This window comes from Trachemys scripta, chromosome 6 (genome assembly GCF_013100865.1).
Source record: "Trachemys scripta elegans isolate TJP31775 chromosome 6, CAS_Tse_1.0, whole genome shotgun sequence".
Classification (NCBI taxonomy): domain Eukaryota; kingdom Metazoa; phylum Chordata; order Testudines; family Emydidae; genus Trachemys; species Trachemys scripta.
Window position 1 is genome coordinate 126,114,617 of NC_048303.1, and position 16,629 is coordinate 126,131,245.

Sequence of the window (16,629 nt, forward strand, 5' to 3'; positions counted from 1 at the left end):
GATGCATTAGCCCTTTTGGCCAGAGCTTCACACTGGGAGCTCAAGTCCAGCTGATTGTCCCTGTGGCAGGCCTGGCACCTCACCACCCCTTTGGTGCGGGGGGGATGGGGTGTCGGAACCTCACCACTCTGAAGTTCGCATGCTTGCCTCTCTGTGGGCAGTCCGATGCAGCCTTATGGCCTCCCTCCACGCAATCACCCCTTAGTCAGGGTAGTGTGCCCTAATGGCCAGAGTCCATATAAATCGCTCCCAGCATCCGAGCAGTGCGGCCCAGTGGCCAGAGTCCATATATCCCCCCCTCGCAGGCGGGGTAGTGCGGCCTAGCGGCCAGAGTCCATGTAACTTGGCCCAAACATCAGGGCAGTGTGGCCCAATGGCCAGCGTCCATATAATCACCCCGCTTAGACAGGGTAGCGCAGCCTAGTAGCCAGAGTCCATACGATTCCCATGCTGGGCCACCCCCTACCAGGGTAGGGGCAGGTGGCTGGGAGGGATAGGGGGACCCAGCCCCACCCTCTCCACCAGGTCCCAACCTAGGGCCCTGGTAATGGCAAGTTCCCTTTGCCACTGGCTCGGCGGGGATCTGTCAGAAACACCCGAACCTCTAAAGTTCCCCTGGGTCACTTCCTACCATAACCTGCAGGTCCTCCTTTTCAGGGGGTCCTCTGGTCTGTTCCCCTTCTGAGATGTACTCAGTCTGGGTGTCAGGACATGTCCCAGCTTGGCTGGCTTCCGGATTCTGGTACACAGGCTGTCCCGCCTCAGGAGCTGGCAGCGTGCCTCCTTCCCCTCCAGCAGTCAGCCCAGACTGAGTAGCTCTGCAGGCTTTTGTACCTGTTCTCCAGTTGGAGCATGCCCAGCAGAACCTCGGGGGCGTGGCTTCCTCTGCTAGGAAGGAAGTGTTAACCCCTGCGGTATCAGTGCGGTGCTGCTCTGCCCCATCACAGTCCCCCACCAAAAAAATCTTTTTTGGAGTCACTGCTTTGCAGGATAGAGTGCCCCGTCCTGTAAGTGGTGGCCTACATTCTTTGTTCATGGATGTATACGTTTACATTTAGGCTATTAAAACGCATATTGTTTACTTACATTCAATTTACCAAACAATCCCAATCACTCTGAATCAGTGACCTGTCCTCTTCATTATTTACCACTCCCCCAATTTTTGTATCATCTGCAAACTTTATCAGTGATGATTTTATGTTTTCTTCTGAGTCACTGATAAAAATGTTAAATGGCGAAGGGCCCAGAACTGATCCCTGTGGGACCCCACTGGAAACAGTCCCACTCAATGACGACTCACCCTCTACAGGTACATTTTGAGACCCTGTCCATACTAAACACTTTTAACCAGGATTTTGTCACATGTCACACGAGCAGTTACAAGTAAGACAGATTTCAGAGTAGCAGCCATGTTAGTCTGTATCCGCAAAAAGAACAGGAGTACTTGTGGCACCTTAGAGACTAGCAAATTTATTAGAGATAAGCTTTCGTGGGCTACAGCCCACTTCTTCGGATGCATATAGAGTGAAACATATATTAAGGAGATATATATACACACATACAGAGAGCATGAACAGGTGGGAGTTGTCTTACCAACTTTGAGAGTTGGTAAGTTACTTAATTGGCCTCTCAAAGTTGGTAAGACAACTCCCACCTGTTCATGCTCTCTGTATGTGTGTATATATATCTCCTTAATATATGTTTCACTCTATATGCATCCGAAGAAGTGGGCTGTAGCCCACGAAAGCTTATGCTCTAATAAATTTGTTAGTCTCTAAGGTGCCACAAGTACAAGTAAGACAGTTCCGTTTGCATCCACATAGTAGCCTACCTCCCGACATTTAAGTGGCTAATGCTGGATACAGCGCCACTTAGGCTTGGCCCATCCACCCACCCTTTGATAAAGACAGAGGGGTGAACAGAGCAAATACGAGTGGTGCTGCAACCCCATGTGCTAGGTCGCAACACCACTCAGTTTGGGGGCCTTTTCAAATGGGGGGTTGAGGGCAAACTGCCCTTCAACCAGGACAGCAGGCTTGGGGGCCAAAAGTGGGATAGTCCCGCAAAGCCTGGGACAGTTGGGAGGGATGCAGCAGCTTTGTTGCTATCACAGCCATTTGTGTATATCCTCAGCTCTTTCCCTGCTCTAACCTATGCTTTTTAGCTGGGAAAATACTATCCTGCCCCAGCAAAAGAGACAGAGTGCTTGGAAGATGTGCACACAGACTTGCATGGTCTACAGCGCATTCTGGGCTGTCCTGCCTCACACAAAGCTGGGAGAAAAGAGGACTGGACAAACCAATTATAGAGGGATGGATAGGAGGCCACATCTATACCGCAAAAAAACCCAGTGTGCTGAACTGGTTCCAGGTTGTGTTGACAGAGAGGAATTTAGGGAAGACGCACACCATTGCTGCCGCACCAGTATCGACTATGGTGGAAGTGCTCGTGTACACACGCCACCAGAATTTTTTCCCACCCCTTTGCTTTCAGTTTTAAAATCTTTACGCCCCCCCACCCCCTCAGGTTTTTTGGCCTCAATACCAACTGTAATAACCTTTGGAAACTAGAGTGACTCAGTCAGTGCTTTCCACGGATACACTTCCTGCTCAACCATTTCCCCACAAATGTCTAAACTATGGAATTTGTTGGCAATAGGAATAAATGGAAATTGAGCAATTGCTGTTAACACCCTTTTTAGCAGTTACACTAAGTTCTCAGAATCACATCTTATTTCCATCCAAACCCTTGATACTATTAATGAGAAATTTCACCAGGCCTTTGCAGTCCTGTTCACAGTGTTTAAGATTTGAATATCTTGGGAAACTTGAGAGGAATTGAGCCTGATGAAGATACAAAGGGAAAGATCAGGCCTGTTTCTACGACAGACAAGCAAGGGCAAAAGTAGGTCTACATCTTTGGATATGAGCATTGGCATACTGTGCATCTACCTTGTTCACTGTGCACTCAATGACCATGATTGTGGGTGTGGAAATTTTGCATGCACATTTTTCATTCATGCAGTTGCTCATATATAATTCGAAAATCGTAGATCTCAAGATGCATTCTCTTCCTCTAGACCGTTACTGAGTTCCAGTCACTTTTCCAGCTCACCTCCTTTTACTTGCAGCCCCCGTTGCTTTAGCTGTGTTGAGGTTTCCAGCTGCTAATATCTTGTTGTGTTGTGGTGATATTGCGTAAGCAGATGTCAGAATTTTTTTTAAAAGTGGAAATTGAGCAATAGTATGCACATCTAAGAAATCAGAAGTGGCTGCAATGGGTAAAATCCCACATCAGAAAATGTAGACGGCGGGGGTGGATTTTGAAGCAACACATCAAATAACCCTACTCTTGATCAACTCACAGTTGCACTGTTTGATTTAAACACCTCCTTAATGCTTTGTGCCATGGGAGTGTTTATTATTGAATCATACTTATTAAAGTAGTGCCTAGAGACCAACTAAGATCAGGGACTCAGTGTGCTAGGCACTATACAAACACGGAGTAATAGACAGTCCCTGGTGATGGATACAGATGATTGCAGATCCTTCTTGAAGATGGAATTCAATCAGTATGTTTCTTACACTGTCAGTTCAATAGGGCTATGAGGAACCCCCTCATATATCCCCCCGCTCCCCTCCATATTTAGCCGTGGTTTAGGAAGACACTTGTATTTTTTTTCCCTCTAGCTAGTTGGAAAACACGATTTGTCCAGTTCTCTGCTAGCAAAACTCCAGTGTTTTCAATGGAATTACCCACCAGCTGGGAACTTGGCCCCATGTATGCATGAGTTAAAGGAGGGAGCTGTTTTAAGCCCCTTACTGTGCTACTTCATATAAAAAACCTCCTTATGCAGTGATGGCAGAATAGACCTTTGTGCAAGGCAGTACTGATGGCAGAACTGGGAGGCAGATTAAAGGCAGAATTTCACCTTTAAGGCTCTTTTATTTTCCCCTTTGTTTGTTTGTGGTCAGAGCTCAAATCGAGGGGAATGCAGCCCCCTTGCCGCAATTAACTAAGCTGGTTCATATTTCAAACAAAAGCTCTCCTAGTTAAGTATGTTCCTTTCAAACTTGTATAATTACTCACAAGCTTAATGATATTTAAACAGGAGAGTTCAGTTTCCAGCACTGTCAGCCACCCCGGTCAAACGAACAACAAGACCAAGGGCTGAAAACAATGGGGCCAGGTCTTCAGTTGGTGTAAAGTCGCAGAGCTTCATACCAATGGAGCTGTGCTGATATCCACGGCAGAGGATCTGACCCAGTTGCTTTGTCTGTTTAACATGTCGGCTTGGCAGGGCAGCACTGCACGCTGGACACTCTTCCTTGAGACCAATCACAGTGCAGACACAACTAGCAAAAAGCCTTCGCCCTCATCCCTCGTGAAGTGATGAAGAGTGGTTTAGGGGATGTCTACACTGCAATACAAACCCCACAGCTGCAAGCCTCAGAGCCTTGCTCAGTTGACTCAGGCTTGTAGGGCTCAGGCCATGGGGCTAAATATTGAGTGTAAATATTTGGACTCAGGCTGGAGCATAGGTGCCAGCTTCCTTCAAGTCCGGGGGGACGTTGCTCAACCCCCTGCTCCACCGCAGGCCCTGCCCCCCCCCGACCCCCTTCCCCCAAACTCCCACCTCTGCCCCACCTCTTCCTGCTCCTGCTTCTGCTCCGTCCCGGGCCCCATGCCTGCACCGCCTCTTTCCCACCCAGTTCCATCCCCTCTCCCCAGCGTGCCCCATCCCCCCTCGCTCCCAGAGCCTCCTGCATGCCACGAAACAGCCGATCGTGGCTTGCGGTAGGCACTGGGAGGGAGGGGGAGGCGCTGATTGGCAGGGCCGCAGGCGGATGGAGGGGGGAGCTGGCTGCCAGTGGGTGATGAGCACCCATGGAGTCGGCACCTATGGGCTGGAGCCTGGGCTCTGAGGCCTACCCCCTTGCGGGGCTTCAGCAGCCTGAACCCTGCAAGCCTAAGTCAGCTGACCCAGGCCAGCGGCAGCCGTGTTGCAAGTCTTTTATTCCAGTATAGATTTACCCTGAGTCTCCAGCACCCCACTCACTCACAAAAAACTCTACTCACTCCCCACACCCTAACCAATGCACACAAACCTTATACTGTAAAAAGCGACAAAGAGTTCTGTGGCACCATATAGACTAACAGATGTATTGGAGCATGAGCTTTCGTGGGTGAATACCCACTTTGTCAGACGCATGTAGTGGAAATTTCCAGAGGCAGGTATAAATATGCAGGCAAGAATCAGCCTAGAGATAGGTCCTGTGATGGTGTTGCTGGTGTAGATATGTGGGCAGAGTTGGCATCGAGGTTTGTTGCATGGGTTGGTTCCTGAGTTAGAGTTGTTATGGTGCGGTGTGTGGTTGCTGGTGAGAATATGCTTAAGGTTGGCAGGTTGTCTGTGGGCGAGGACTGGCCTGCCTCCCAAGGTCTGTGAAAGTGAGGGATCGTTGTCCAGGATGGATTGTAGATCACTGATGATGCGTTGGAAAGGTTTTAGCTGAGGACTGTAGGTGATGGCCAGTGGAGTTCTGTTGGTTTCTTTCTTGGGCTTGTCTTGCAGTAGGAGGCTTCTGGGTACACATCTGGCTCTGTTGATTTGTTTACTTATTTCCTCGTGTGGGTATCGTAGTTTTGAGAATGCTTGGTGAAGATCTTGTAGGTGTTGGTTTCTGTCTGAGGGATTGGAGCAGATGCAGTTGTATCTCAGCACTTGGCTGTAGACGACGGATCATGTGGTGTGTCCGGGATGGAAGCTGGAGGCATGAAGGTAGGCATAGTGGTCAGTGGATTTTCGATATAGGGTGGTGTTAACGTGACCGTCACTTATTTGTACCGTGGTGTCTAGGAAGTGGACCTCCCATGTAGATTGGTCCAGGCTGAGGTTGTTGGTGGGGTGGAAGCTGTTGAAATCGTGGTGGAATTCTTCCAGAGTCTCCTTCCTATGGGTCCAGATGATGAAGATGTCATCAATGTAGCGTAGGCAGAGAAGGGGTGTGAGTGGACGAGAGCTGAGGAAGCATTGTTCCAGGTCAGCCATAAAAATGTTGGCATATTGTGGGGCCATGCGGGTGCCCATAGCGGTGCTATTGGTCTGGAGGTATATATTGTCACCAAATTTGAAATAATTGTGCGTGAGGATAAAGTCACAGAGCTCGGCAACCAGTTGATGCACTCTGTGACTTTATCCTCACGCATAATTATTTCACCCACATGGCCCCACAATATGCCAACATTTTTATGGCTGACCTGGAACAGACTTCAAAGAGAAACTGCTGAACTTCAGTTCATTTGCAAATTTGACACCAGCTGATGGCATCAGCTCAAGATTAAACAAAGACTGTGAATGGCTAGCCAACTACAAAAGCGGTTTCTCCTCCCTTGGTGTTCACACCGCAACTGCTAGAAGAGGGCCTCATTCTCCCTGATTGAACTAACCTCGCTATCTCTAGACTGATTCGTGCCTGCATATTTATACCTGCCCCTGGAAATTTCCACTACATGCGTCTGATGAAGTGGGCATTCACCCACGAAAGTTTATGCTCCAATACATCTGTTAGTCTATAAGGTGCCACAGGACTCTGTTGCTTTTTACAGATCCAGACTAAAATGGCGACCCTCTGATACGTGAAACCTTATACTCCGTCTAGAAGGGTTTTTTCCCCTTCTGAACCCATCTGGACGGTCTATGAACCTGTTGGGGAGGAGCCATATCCTCAGTTGGTAAAACTCAATATAGGCCCAGTGACTTCCATGAAGTTATGCCAGTTTACATCAGTTGAGGGTTTGGCTCATGTTTGTATATATCAAAAGTGATTTGGTTTTTTCAAGCCAGTCAGCTGCTGAGAAGCAGTTCGGGGCTGTGTACATACCCTGCAATTATTAGGATCATCAGCTATTCTGCACATAGGGGATAGGTTTTGGTTCCAGAATCACATGCCAGTGAAAAGGGGAATCTCCATTATCCAGCAGAAATACAAGGGCTTTTATTCCCTCTTTACTCAGCCACAAATGGGCTATGTATCTTTCTTACAGTTATGAACCTCCAATATAGCAACTTCACCTTTTTCATTATGACTGTATTTAAAAAAATACCAGCTCTTAAATTAATGTGAGCACAAAGGAAACAGAAAACTACAAAAACATGCAACTATTCATTATAGACACTGGAATGTGGAAGTACGGTATGCTTTGACATGCAGACTAACCACAGCTCGTATACAATTTATTGACTGCACCCTACAAATGATGCTTCATACACCTATGTGTGTCATAAGATGGGCCCAGGGCTAGTGTGAAATTAATACCAGTGACTGGATTTTTATGCCAACAAGCCCTTATAATTATGTGGTTGCCAAAAACAAGGTGGCTATTACAGTGTGTGATCTAGCACATGCAATGGTTCAATAGTGAAGAATGATTCAATGACCTTCTGTAGGCAGCAGACTGGGTGAGTGCACTAGGTTCTGTCTTTTGGAAGCCTGGGCCTAAGATAGGAGAAGTGACACCCTCTGTTTTTGGGTGCCCAATCTGAGACAAGATTAGAGGGACTGATTTTCAGAGGGGGGGATGCTCAGCACTCTTAAAAAAGTCAAGCTCCTTTAAGGTGTCTCAAGGTGTGCACCCCAAGTCACTAGCCAAACCCTTCACAATTTAAGCCCTGGGTTCCAATTTGCAATCTGCATTTGGTCACAACTGAAATGGCCTTAACTTAATTACATTCATCCATCTCAGATGGCCACCACATACTTTGGTGCACAATACAACACAACTGAGTCTCTGCTCAGGAGTGGTCTAGAGCTGGAATATCAAGTGTTTTGCAGTAAGGATTAGCAGAGCTTGCACTTAACCCCAATCTATCATATTTTGATTTCAATGAGCTCAGAGCTTCACTAAGAACAAAAAAAAACAAAACAAAAGTAAGAGTTATGAGAAAACCAGGATTTTTTCTGCAAATCCCATTAGGATTAAACTATTCCAGATATAACTAGATAGCCTGGCAAACAACCTGCCTTAATGACTGTAAGACACTACTATTAGGGAACCTGTGTATGTGCTATAAGGAAATCTAATGATAAATTACATACTAAAAACTCCATTAAAAGAACGTTAAGTTTGCAAAGTCAAGTACTCAAAAGTTAGGAAATGTCAGAACTAAGGTTGCCTGTGCAAGCTTAATTCATGCCCCCTGCACATATATGCTATGATATAGTCCTTAATTCATAGAATCATAGAATATCAGGGTTGGAAGGGACCTCAAGAGGTCATCTAGTCCAATCCCCTGCTCAAAGCAGGACCAATTCCCAACTAAATCATATGTAATCACATTCTATTTCCCCCACCCTTAGGACACCTGCCTGATTCGGTGCACAGGATGGTCAATATTTTGTTTTCTCCTCATTGTTCAATGTGTGGGCCTAGGCCATATTTACTGCACACTACTGGGTAGACATACCCTTAGCCGCAAGTCCACTTTCAGAGTCTGGAACATCTTTTCTGAGGTGCCACAAGGGGATGTTACAAATCTGTTATAAAGCTGGCCAGAACGTGAATTAACGTCTGGGCTTGCTATAAGACATTTCATTCTACTGAGTGATGATTAATGCCTGAATTTAATTAGGCTAAATTCATTAGTATTCATAAAGTGTTCTGAGCTCTTCAAATGGATGGAGCTATATGCACACTCATTACTGTGCTATTAGAACTCACCGGCTACTACTGCCATCTCTGAGCTCCAGGGATATGGGTTCATTAACTGGGCTACTGCAGAAGTTGCACCAGTGTAATTAAATTAGTTAAACTGATGCAAACCCCTGTGTACACAGTGATTTTGGTTAAAGAAAAGCTCTTTAACTTAACCCTGCTTTTAATTTAAATTCAGACAAAATAATCCTTGTTTAAACTGAAATAAACTGGCACAGAAGACTGTGCGGACACTCTTAACTAAATCAGTTTAAAATCACACCTTAAATTGGAGTTACCCTCTCATTTAGACAAGCCCCTGGATGCAAGTTTATCTGCAGTACTCACACTGCAGTGCAGCAGCAGGGAAGATGTAACAGACCTTCATAGTTAATATTCCATTTAGATAAATAGAAGCATTTATTCTTCTCTCACATCTATTGTTTCAAGCTCTCTTCAGGCTCAGGCAGATGGCCCTGTTTGTAACACAATTAAAAAGGTCACCTTCACAATAATCTAAAAAACGAGGCCTTGTCTACACACTGCTTGGAAACGTAGGACTGGTCTATACCACAGACCTATAGAGGTATAACTACGTCGCTCAGGCATGTGAAAAATCCACATCCCTGAGCAACGTACTTACACTTAGCTAAAGCTTTTGATATGGTCTCCCACAGTATTCTTGACAGCAAGTTAAAAAAGTACGGATTGGATGAAAGGACTATAGGGTAGATAGAAAGTTGGCTAGATCATCGGGCTCAATGTCTAGTGGGCAACCGATATCAAGCGGAGTGCCCCAGGGGTCTGTCCTGGGGCTGGTTTTGTTCAACATCTTCATTAATGATCTGGATGATGGGATGGATTGCACCCTCAGCAAGTTCGCAGATGACATTAAGCTGGGGGGAGAGGTAGATACGCTGGAGGGTAGGGATAGGGTCCAGAGTGACCTAGACAAATTAGAGGATTGGGCCAAAAGAAACCTGATGAGGTTCAACAAGGACAAGTGCAGAGTCCTGCACTTAGGACAGAAGAATCCGATGCTGGGGACTGACTGGCTAAGCAGCAGTTCTGCAGAAAAGGACCTGGGCGTTACAGTGGATGAGAAGCTGGATATGAGTCAGCAGCACCCCCCGCCCAGCTCACCTCTGCCTCCGCCTCTTCCCTGAGCGCGCCGCATTCCCCCTCCTCCCCACTCCCTCAGCTGTTTCGCAGCGCAAGCACTGGGAGCTAGGGGGGAAAAGTGGGCACGCAGCGCACTGAGGGGAGGAGGCGGAGGTGAGCTGGGGGGGGATGGGGAGCTGCCAGTGGGTGCTGAGCACCCACCAATTTTTCTCCATGGGTGCTCCAGCCCCGGAGCACCCACAGAGTCGGCACCTATGGACAGCACTGTTGGTAGGAGAGCTTCTCCCACCAACATAGCTACTGCCTCTCGGGGAGGTGAATTAACTACACCAACGGGAGAGCTCTCTCCCATCAGCATAGAGCATCTTCGTTAAGAGCTACAGCAGTGCAGCTGCAACAACGCTGTATTTTAAGTGTAGACTTGTCCTTAGTTATGTCAGAGCATCCTCCTTAGTTGGGTTTCCTGAAATCAGTTTAAGAGTGCCTCTAGTTACATCAGTACAAGTCCTAATTTTTTAAATGAAAGCTTAGATTCATGAGTGCAAGCATATGAGTTTCAAAAAATAGAGAATTATGCAGTTATTTTTGCAGCTGTATAATCACATTACACGTGGGGCTCTTTTTTAAATTATAAAACTACCAGTAAGGTATAGGTTATTTTTTTTAATTGCCAGCTATGTATCATTAAGAATATAAAAATTCTAAGGGCCCTAGTCTTTGCCCCTGTGACTCTATAATTTTCATGTGAATTTACATGGGAGGTCAGTGTTTAAGTTGTCTAGTATAAATTACCATACACGTGATTTGATTTCTGCTGTCAGGAAAGCCATGCACAAATTGAAGTCCATACATATTGCATGGCCCACAAGAGTGCCAAAAGGATAGAATTATACTTAAACAGTCATATCTGTACCCACACAATTCCAAAGAACAGCTGAAATTTGTTTCTCGTGCCTCTGAACACATCCACTCTGCTGAGGAGCAAAAAAAAAAAAAAAAAATGCATTAAGCATAACTTTAAAATAATCCTTAGATAAATTTCTTATCTTAATGAAAAGTCATAATACCTATTGTGCTTAAATATTAATCAACTTCTTGTTCCAATCAACTGATCTTGACAATTGCTTTTACATAGTAAATAAACTCTGTCTCAACTCTTTTCATTTTCTGTAATAATTGCCCTTTTAAGCCTAGGCAGTGGTAGGGAGTGTTACTGCAGTGCATGCTGGGAATTGTGGGTCTTCTGGCTCTCTCGGATATAGACTTCCACCCCGGCGCACTACAGTTCCCAGATCACAGCGCACAGTCTATTATCCTAGGCAAAGCAGCAGCAGTTTCACATTAAGCTCTACTTTGGTCTTTCCTTTACAGTTCTTGTCCTGAAAATGACTAACTGGAAATGATTGGAACACTTGCCAAGCAGAGGGGATGTGTTCAGAGGCACGGGAAACAAAGCCATGTAGTGGCTTTTTGTGCGCGGTTTGTCCACAGACCAAATGTATTTCTGTACAATGAAAAGTGGAGTTTGCTGGAGGTTTTGGCTTTACTTGTTCAGTGTGTTCATCTGGCTCAGCTGGACATTGCTATGTTTTGTTTTAAAGAAAGACAAAATCAATATAATTGTTACTGAAATAAAAAGCCCACTTAGGTTTTGACAGGTAGAATTCACCCTTGTTTTCGGTGTTGTACCCACGCTGGTCCCAGAATATTAGAATCACCCAGATACATGTACTTTGTTACCAGGCATTATTCATATACCCAGCACCTTCAAGTTAGAGCCCACACTGTATCTTCTTATGTTTAAGAATAATGGTCGAAGCAGGTGATTTCACCTTCTGATGTGCTCCTAGTTCCTTGTGCACTAGGCTCCCTGTGAATGAGCTTCTGCCATCACACCACAAAGGTCCCAGCGGTTACATGCAGACTTTGGGCACCAGGGTGGGGGGATCCCCTGGCCTAAGGGGTGAAGTTAGCTATAGAACAACCCTAGTCCAACATTTAGAGTACTTCTATTTGCAACTTCTGTAATATTCATTAACTTGAATCTTACCACATGCCTTACTGTAACCCTTCCTAGTAGAACCGAGACTGACTTATAGAAATGCATGGCTAATAAGCAGAGATGATGGCCCAAAATTACTCAGTGTTGAAGCATGTCTATACACTATTGTTTGCTCAGACATTTTTTCTTGTTAAGTGCGCTCAGAAATGTGTGCAATTCAGCAGCCAACCACTGTCTCCTCTCACACACCTTGCTTTTGGACGATACAAGTAATGCCTATGGGTTATTAGTTTGCTCTCTATCTTGATAAGCAGGCACTTCTCATACTTTGTTTGCACTTTGGATAGAACTGAGATAAATGTTTTAAAAATGAAAAGCTGCCATGCCAGCTGTTTGTGCTAGTTCTCATCTAAAACACACACTGTTATCCATTTTGTGTGCACAAATGGATGCATTCACATTTCTCTAAGTCCATGTAAAATACAATCCTAGGAAAGCACTTATGGTATGTGTGCTTAAGTTTTTATGCATCATGCCATTCTATAGGAAAGGGACAAGCACTGTATTTGCTGATGTACTGTTTACTCTTTTATACCCACAAATCTAGACAATTCAGAAAGGCCTAGTTTACTCTGGATGTTTCACCTGTTGATGTCTGCTCCTGACTAAGTGGAGATCTCTAGTATAAAGGAGCTAAAACTCTGATGATTGTGCACCAGTGCAGCTGTGACAATGGCTGAAATCAGCAAATTTTCAACGAAGACAAGGCCTAAACATCTATCCTTAAATCCTCATGACATAGCTATACATTGAAATTGCTACTGGGATGCATTCTCAGCCGGCTTAGGCTTTTGCTGGACAACTTCAATAGGTGTCACTGGAAAATAACTTTTGAGAAAATGGAAAAAATATCCATTTTTGTTGAAATTTCAGGTTTTTATAGTACACCCACACCCCAATATTTGAGGGGGTTAAACTGAAATTTTTCAGTTTTCAGGCTAACAAAAAACCTGAAGAATGTCAAAAGGAAACTTTCAAGGAAAATTAGAAAAAATTTAAACCTTGTTAAAATACTTTGTAAAAAAATTTAAGTCATTTCCAGGCCAGCTATAGCTGCCCCTTTAAAGCTGTGTATATCAATCTGAGAATGCAGAACCCATATTATAGAGCAGTGGTTCTCAGACTTTTGTATTAGTGACCCCTTTCACACAGCAAGCCTCTGAGTGTGACCCCCCTTTACAAATTAAAAACACATTTTTTATATTTAACACTATTATAAATGGTGAAGGCGAAGCAGAGTTTGGGGATGAAGGCTGACAGTTTGCGACCCCCACATAATAACCTCATGACCCCCAGTTTGAGACCCCTGTTATAGAGGCTGGTAGGCACAATATGCTGTTAATGATTGCAAATGTCAGAGTCCAAGTCTCTGCTTTCAGGGGACGCTCCAAGTAGTTCTATATAAACATAATATTTATTTTTTCAAGGATGCAGAATTAAATTAAAATTAAAAATAAATAAATTAATGGAGATATCCTATCTCCTAGAACTGGAAGGGACCTTGAAAGATCATTGAGTCCAGCCCCCTGCCTTCACTAGCAGGACCAAGTACTGATTTTGCCCCAGATCCCTAAGTGGCCCCCTCAAGGATTGAACTCACAACCCTGGGTTTAGCAGGCCAATGCTCAAACCACTGAGCTATCCCTCCCTCCAAAATGGTCATTCTATACATCATTCCCAAAGCATGCTAGGTGCTTAGCAGAAAAATAAGGTGATGAGCTAAGAAGTATATAATCTGAGGCCAAGATGATGCTCTAATTGAAATCAGTGACAAATCTCTCACAGACAGTACAGGATTGGGCCCTAATTTTATTATACAACACCACTAGTGAATTTTTTTTAATAGCCACATTTCTTTAAAAAGCCCTTTCAATTCCTCAGTTGTGGCATTGGAAAAGCTCATTGATTTCAGTGCAATTCTTGGAATCAGAAGGAGTTTTGCCTACACTAGGAGTGCTTTTGTTCAGAGTCTACACACACACACGCACACACACACTCAGAGTAATTCTGTAAGCTATAAAGTTTAGTTGGAGCCACAGGATTTGGCTTGTTCATTGTGCTCATCAAGCTCAATTGAACTGTGTTGCAATTTTGGCAAAAGAAACATTGTGCAAAATATTAATTGTACAATGAACTTTACAAACATGTTTTTGAACTTTTAGCAAGAGTTCTGCAGAGCCCCATGAAGGCAGACCTATAAATCCATGAAAAGGGGTGTTTACGGACATGCTGATAGACTGAAAACAATAATTGTGCACCACTCTAAAATACCACTTATGGAGTAGAGGCAGCCCCTGTGGTCCTCAAGTACACTCAAATGTCATGGTGATGGGTGCAGTCTGAGAACCTGAATAGAACTGTGCCTACATAGAACCCCATGAAAGACAACTGCCAAATGTGGACTTAAGCCAGTATCCACTGTTCACATAGGCAGAAACACGTTCCACTGACTTTAATCAAACTACACAAGATTCTTTCAGAGCAATAGCAGGAATTGGTAACTCATAAATCCACTGTTAGAAACAAACTGCAGTTTTCCAGGTATGGGATTGTAGAACTGTTACATTATTACTACCCTGCACTAATTTTGTCTGTTAACTTTGCACTCTTTGTGATGTTTTACAGTAGGTTTATATTTCTATCTTGAAGCACCTCAAACACTTTGAAATTAGTTATGGTGATTTTTACAATATATATTTGAATTGCAGTAATGCCTAGAAACCCCAATCGTGGACCAGGATGCCAATGCGCTAGGCTCTGTACAAACACAGAACAAAAAGACAGCCCCTGCATCATATGAAAGTGTTTTATACACGTTGATTGCTGTTTTCACCTAGAATTTGGTAGATCAAGTAATTGTAAACATGTTACCACAAAGTTGTAAGTGTACACGAGGTTAAAAATTAACTCCCAATTCCTCATTTGTCACACACTAAAATTTTAGTCAATACGTTTAGGAGTCTGTTTGCATGGGTCCAGTTGCATGATTGGACCCTTAAAAAGCTGCTCCAAATTTTGATAGCAGAATAAACCAAAATTCTTTCCTCCTGTTAAATTAAGCCTAAGAAGGAAGAGGATATCTGCATTAATGGCTAAAAATCCAAAGCCAACCAACCAAACAAAAAACAAATTTCAGCAGATAGAAAGAAAAGACAAGCACTATAATTCCTAACACAAAAATGCAAAAACTCCCTTAACTCTAAAAGGTGAACTGAAAATGAACAACCGGACATGTGATACTGTAAGGGCTTGTCTATACTTACGCGCTGGTTCGGCGGCAGGCAATCGAACTTCTGGGTTCGATTTATCACGTCTTGTCTGGACGCAATAAATCGAACCCAGAAGTGCTCCCCGTCGACTCCGGTAATCCTGCTCGGCGCGAGGAGTATGCGGAGTCAACAGGGGAGCCAGCCTGCCGCGTCTGGACCGCGGTAAGTTCCAACTAAGGTACGTCGACTTCAGCTACGTTATTCACGTAGTTGAAGTTGCGTACCTTAGTTCGAATTGGGGGGTTAGTGTAGACCAGGCCTAAGACAACAGTTTTCAAACAATTCCTGCTGAAGTGGGTTCTAACATGGTTTCAAAGTCAGTGGAGACATATCCAACCTTCTTCAAACCATTTTAGTAGCCTACACTATTTACCTGGGCTAGATATCTTTTTTTTAAAACCCAGTTCTTACATGGTTTTGACCCATCCACATTAACCCTTAAGACCATATTAAAGTAGCTGAACATGAGCTGTTCTTGAAAACAATACTGTATTTACAGTAACTCCATTTTCAAACAATCCCCAGGCCAGCATAGATAAGGCCTTTAAACTACCTGAAATTTATTCCTTTTTCCCTCCATCGGGGTTTGGGAATGCTGCAGCTGATGTCTTCATCAAGGTCTTCCAAAGAGTGCTAAAGTTCTGCAGAGAAAGGAAGAAAGAATCTAATAGGTCTTTTTACATTTGAAATAAGAGGCCCATAGACATATCAAAAGGAGTAGGAAAGGGTGTAAGATATGGCCTATATAGATCCAACTGCAGGATCAGGACCTCTATGGGGTATGTATGTGTATATTATTGCTTCACAGTTCACCTTTAAAGAGTGTTTTACCCAAACCCATACAGATCATATTTTCTGCACTGCATACGATGGCTCTATTAGTATGCACGAGTCCACAGCTATTACTTAAAACTTAAGGGACACCTGCAATGAAAACAGAAGACACTAATTGCTACACTTTAGAAACCAAAGGGATGATTTAGTCAGTTTGTTTGTTAGAGCAAGGATAGTGGTTACCTTAAAAAGACTTTTTTAAGTTTGCACCTCTCACACATTCGAATCATGAGTTCCATGTCTTCTGCTTTAATCTTCCTTGCCACTAGACCATCCAGTCTGATGAAGTATCAACAAAATGTCAGTTCCAGTGGAAAGCAATACTTGCTCTAATGGCTGTGATGGAGAGCACGGATACAAAAGGTATTTGTAAAAACTGTTTTTAAAAATTAATGTTTTTTCCACATATACAGTTGTAATACCACAGGCCTCAAATTTGCAGCACTTATGAATGTGCTTCCCAGGATGTCAGAGGAATCATTGTCATATGTAACAGGACCCTAGACAGTTAAATAACTGTACAACTTCCCTTTAATGCTCCTGAAGTGAAAGATAGCAAAACTACTAAAAACAGGGGTGGGAATTGTTTTGTTATTGAAAAGCAGCTTCAAAGCTTGAGAAGGTGACAAATGATTTATTTCCTAAAGC

The 16,629-nt window shown here is 43.9% G+C and overlaps 1 long non-coding RNA gene across 1 annotated transcript; it reads right to left on the reverse strand.

Moving 5' to 3' along the window:
* Positions 1-14,670: 14,670 nt before the first annotated feature.
* Positions 14,671-15,776, reverse strand: LOC117878994. Its single transcript, XR_004646161.1, has 2 exons — positions 15,701-15,776; positions 14,671-14,939 (listed from the first exon to the last, which is right to left on the reverse strand). It is a non-coding gene; the product is annotated as an uncharacterized LOC117878994 (long non-coding RNA).
* Positions 15,777-16,629: the final 853 nt, after the last annotated feature.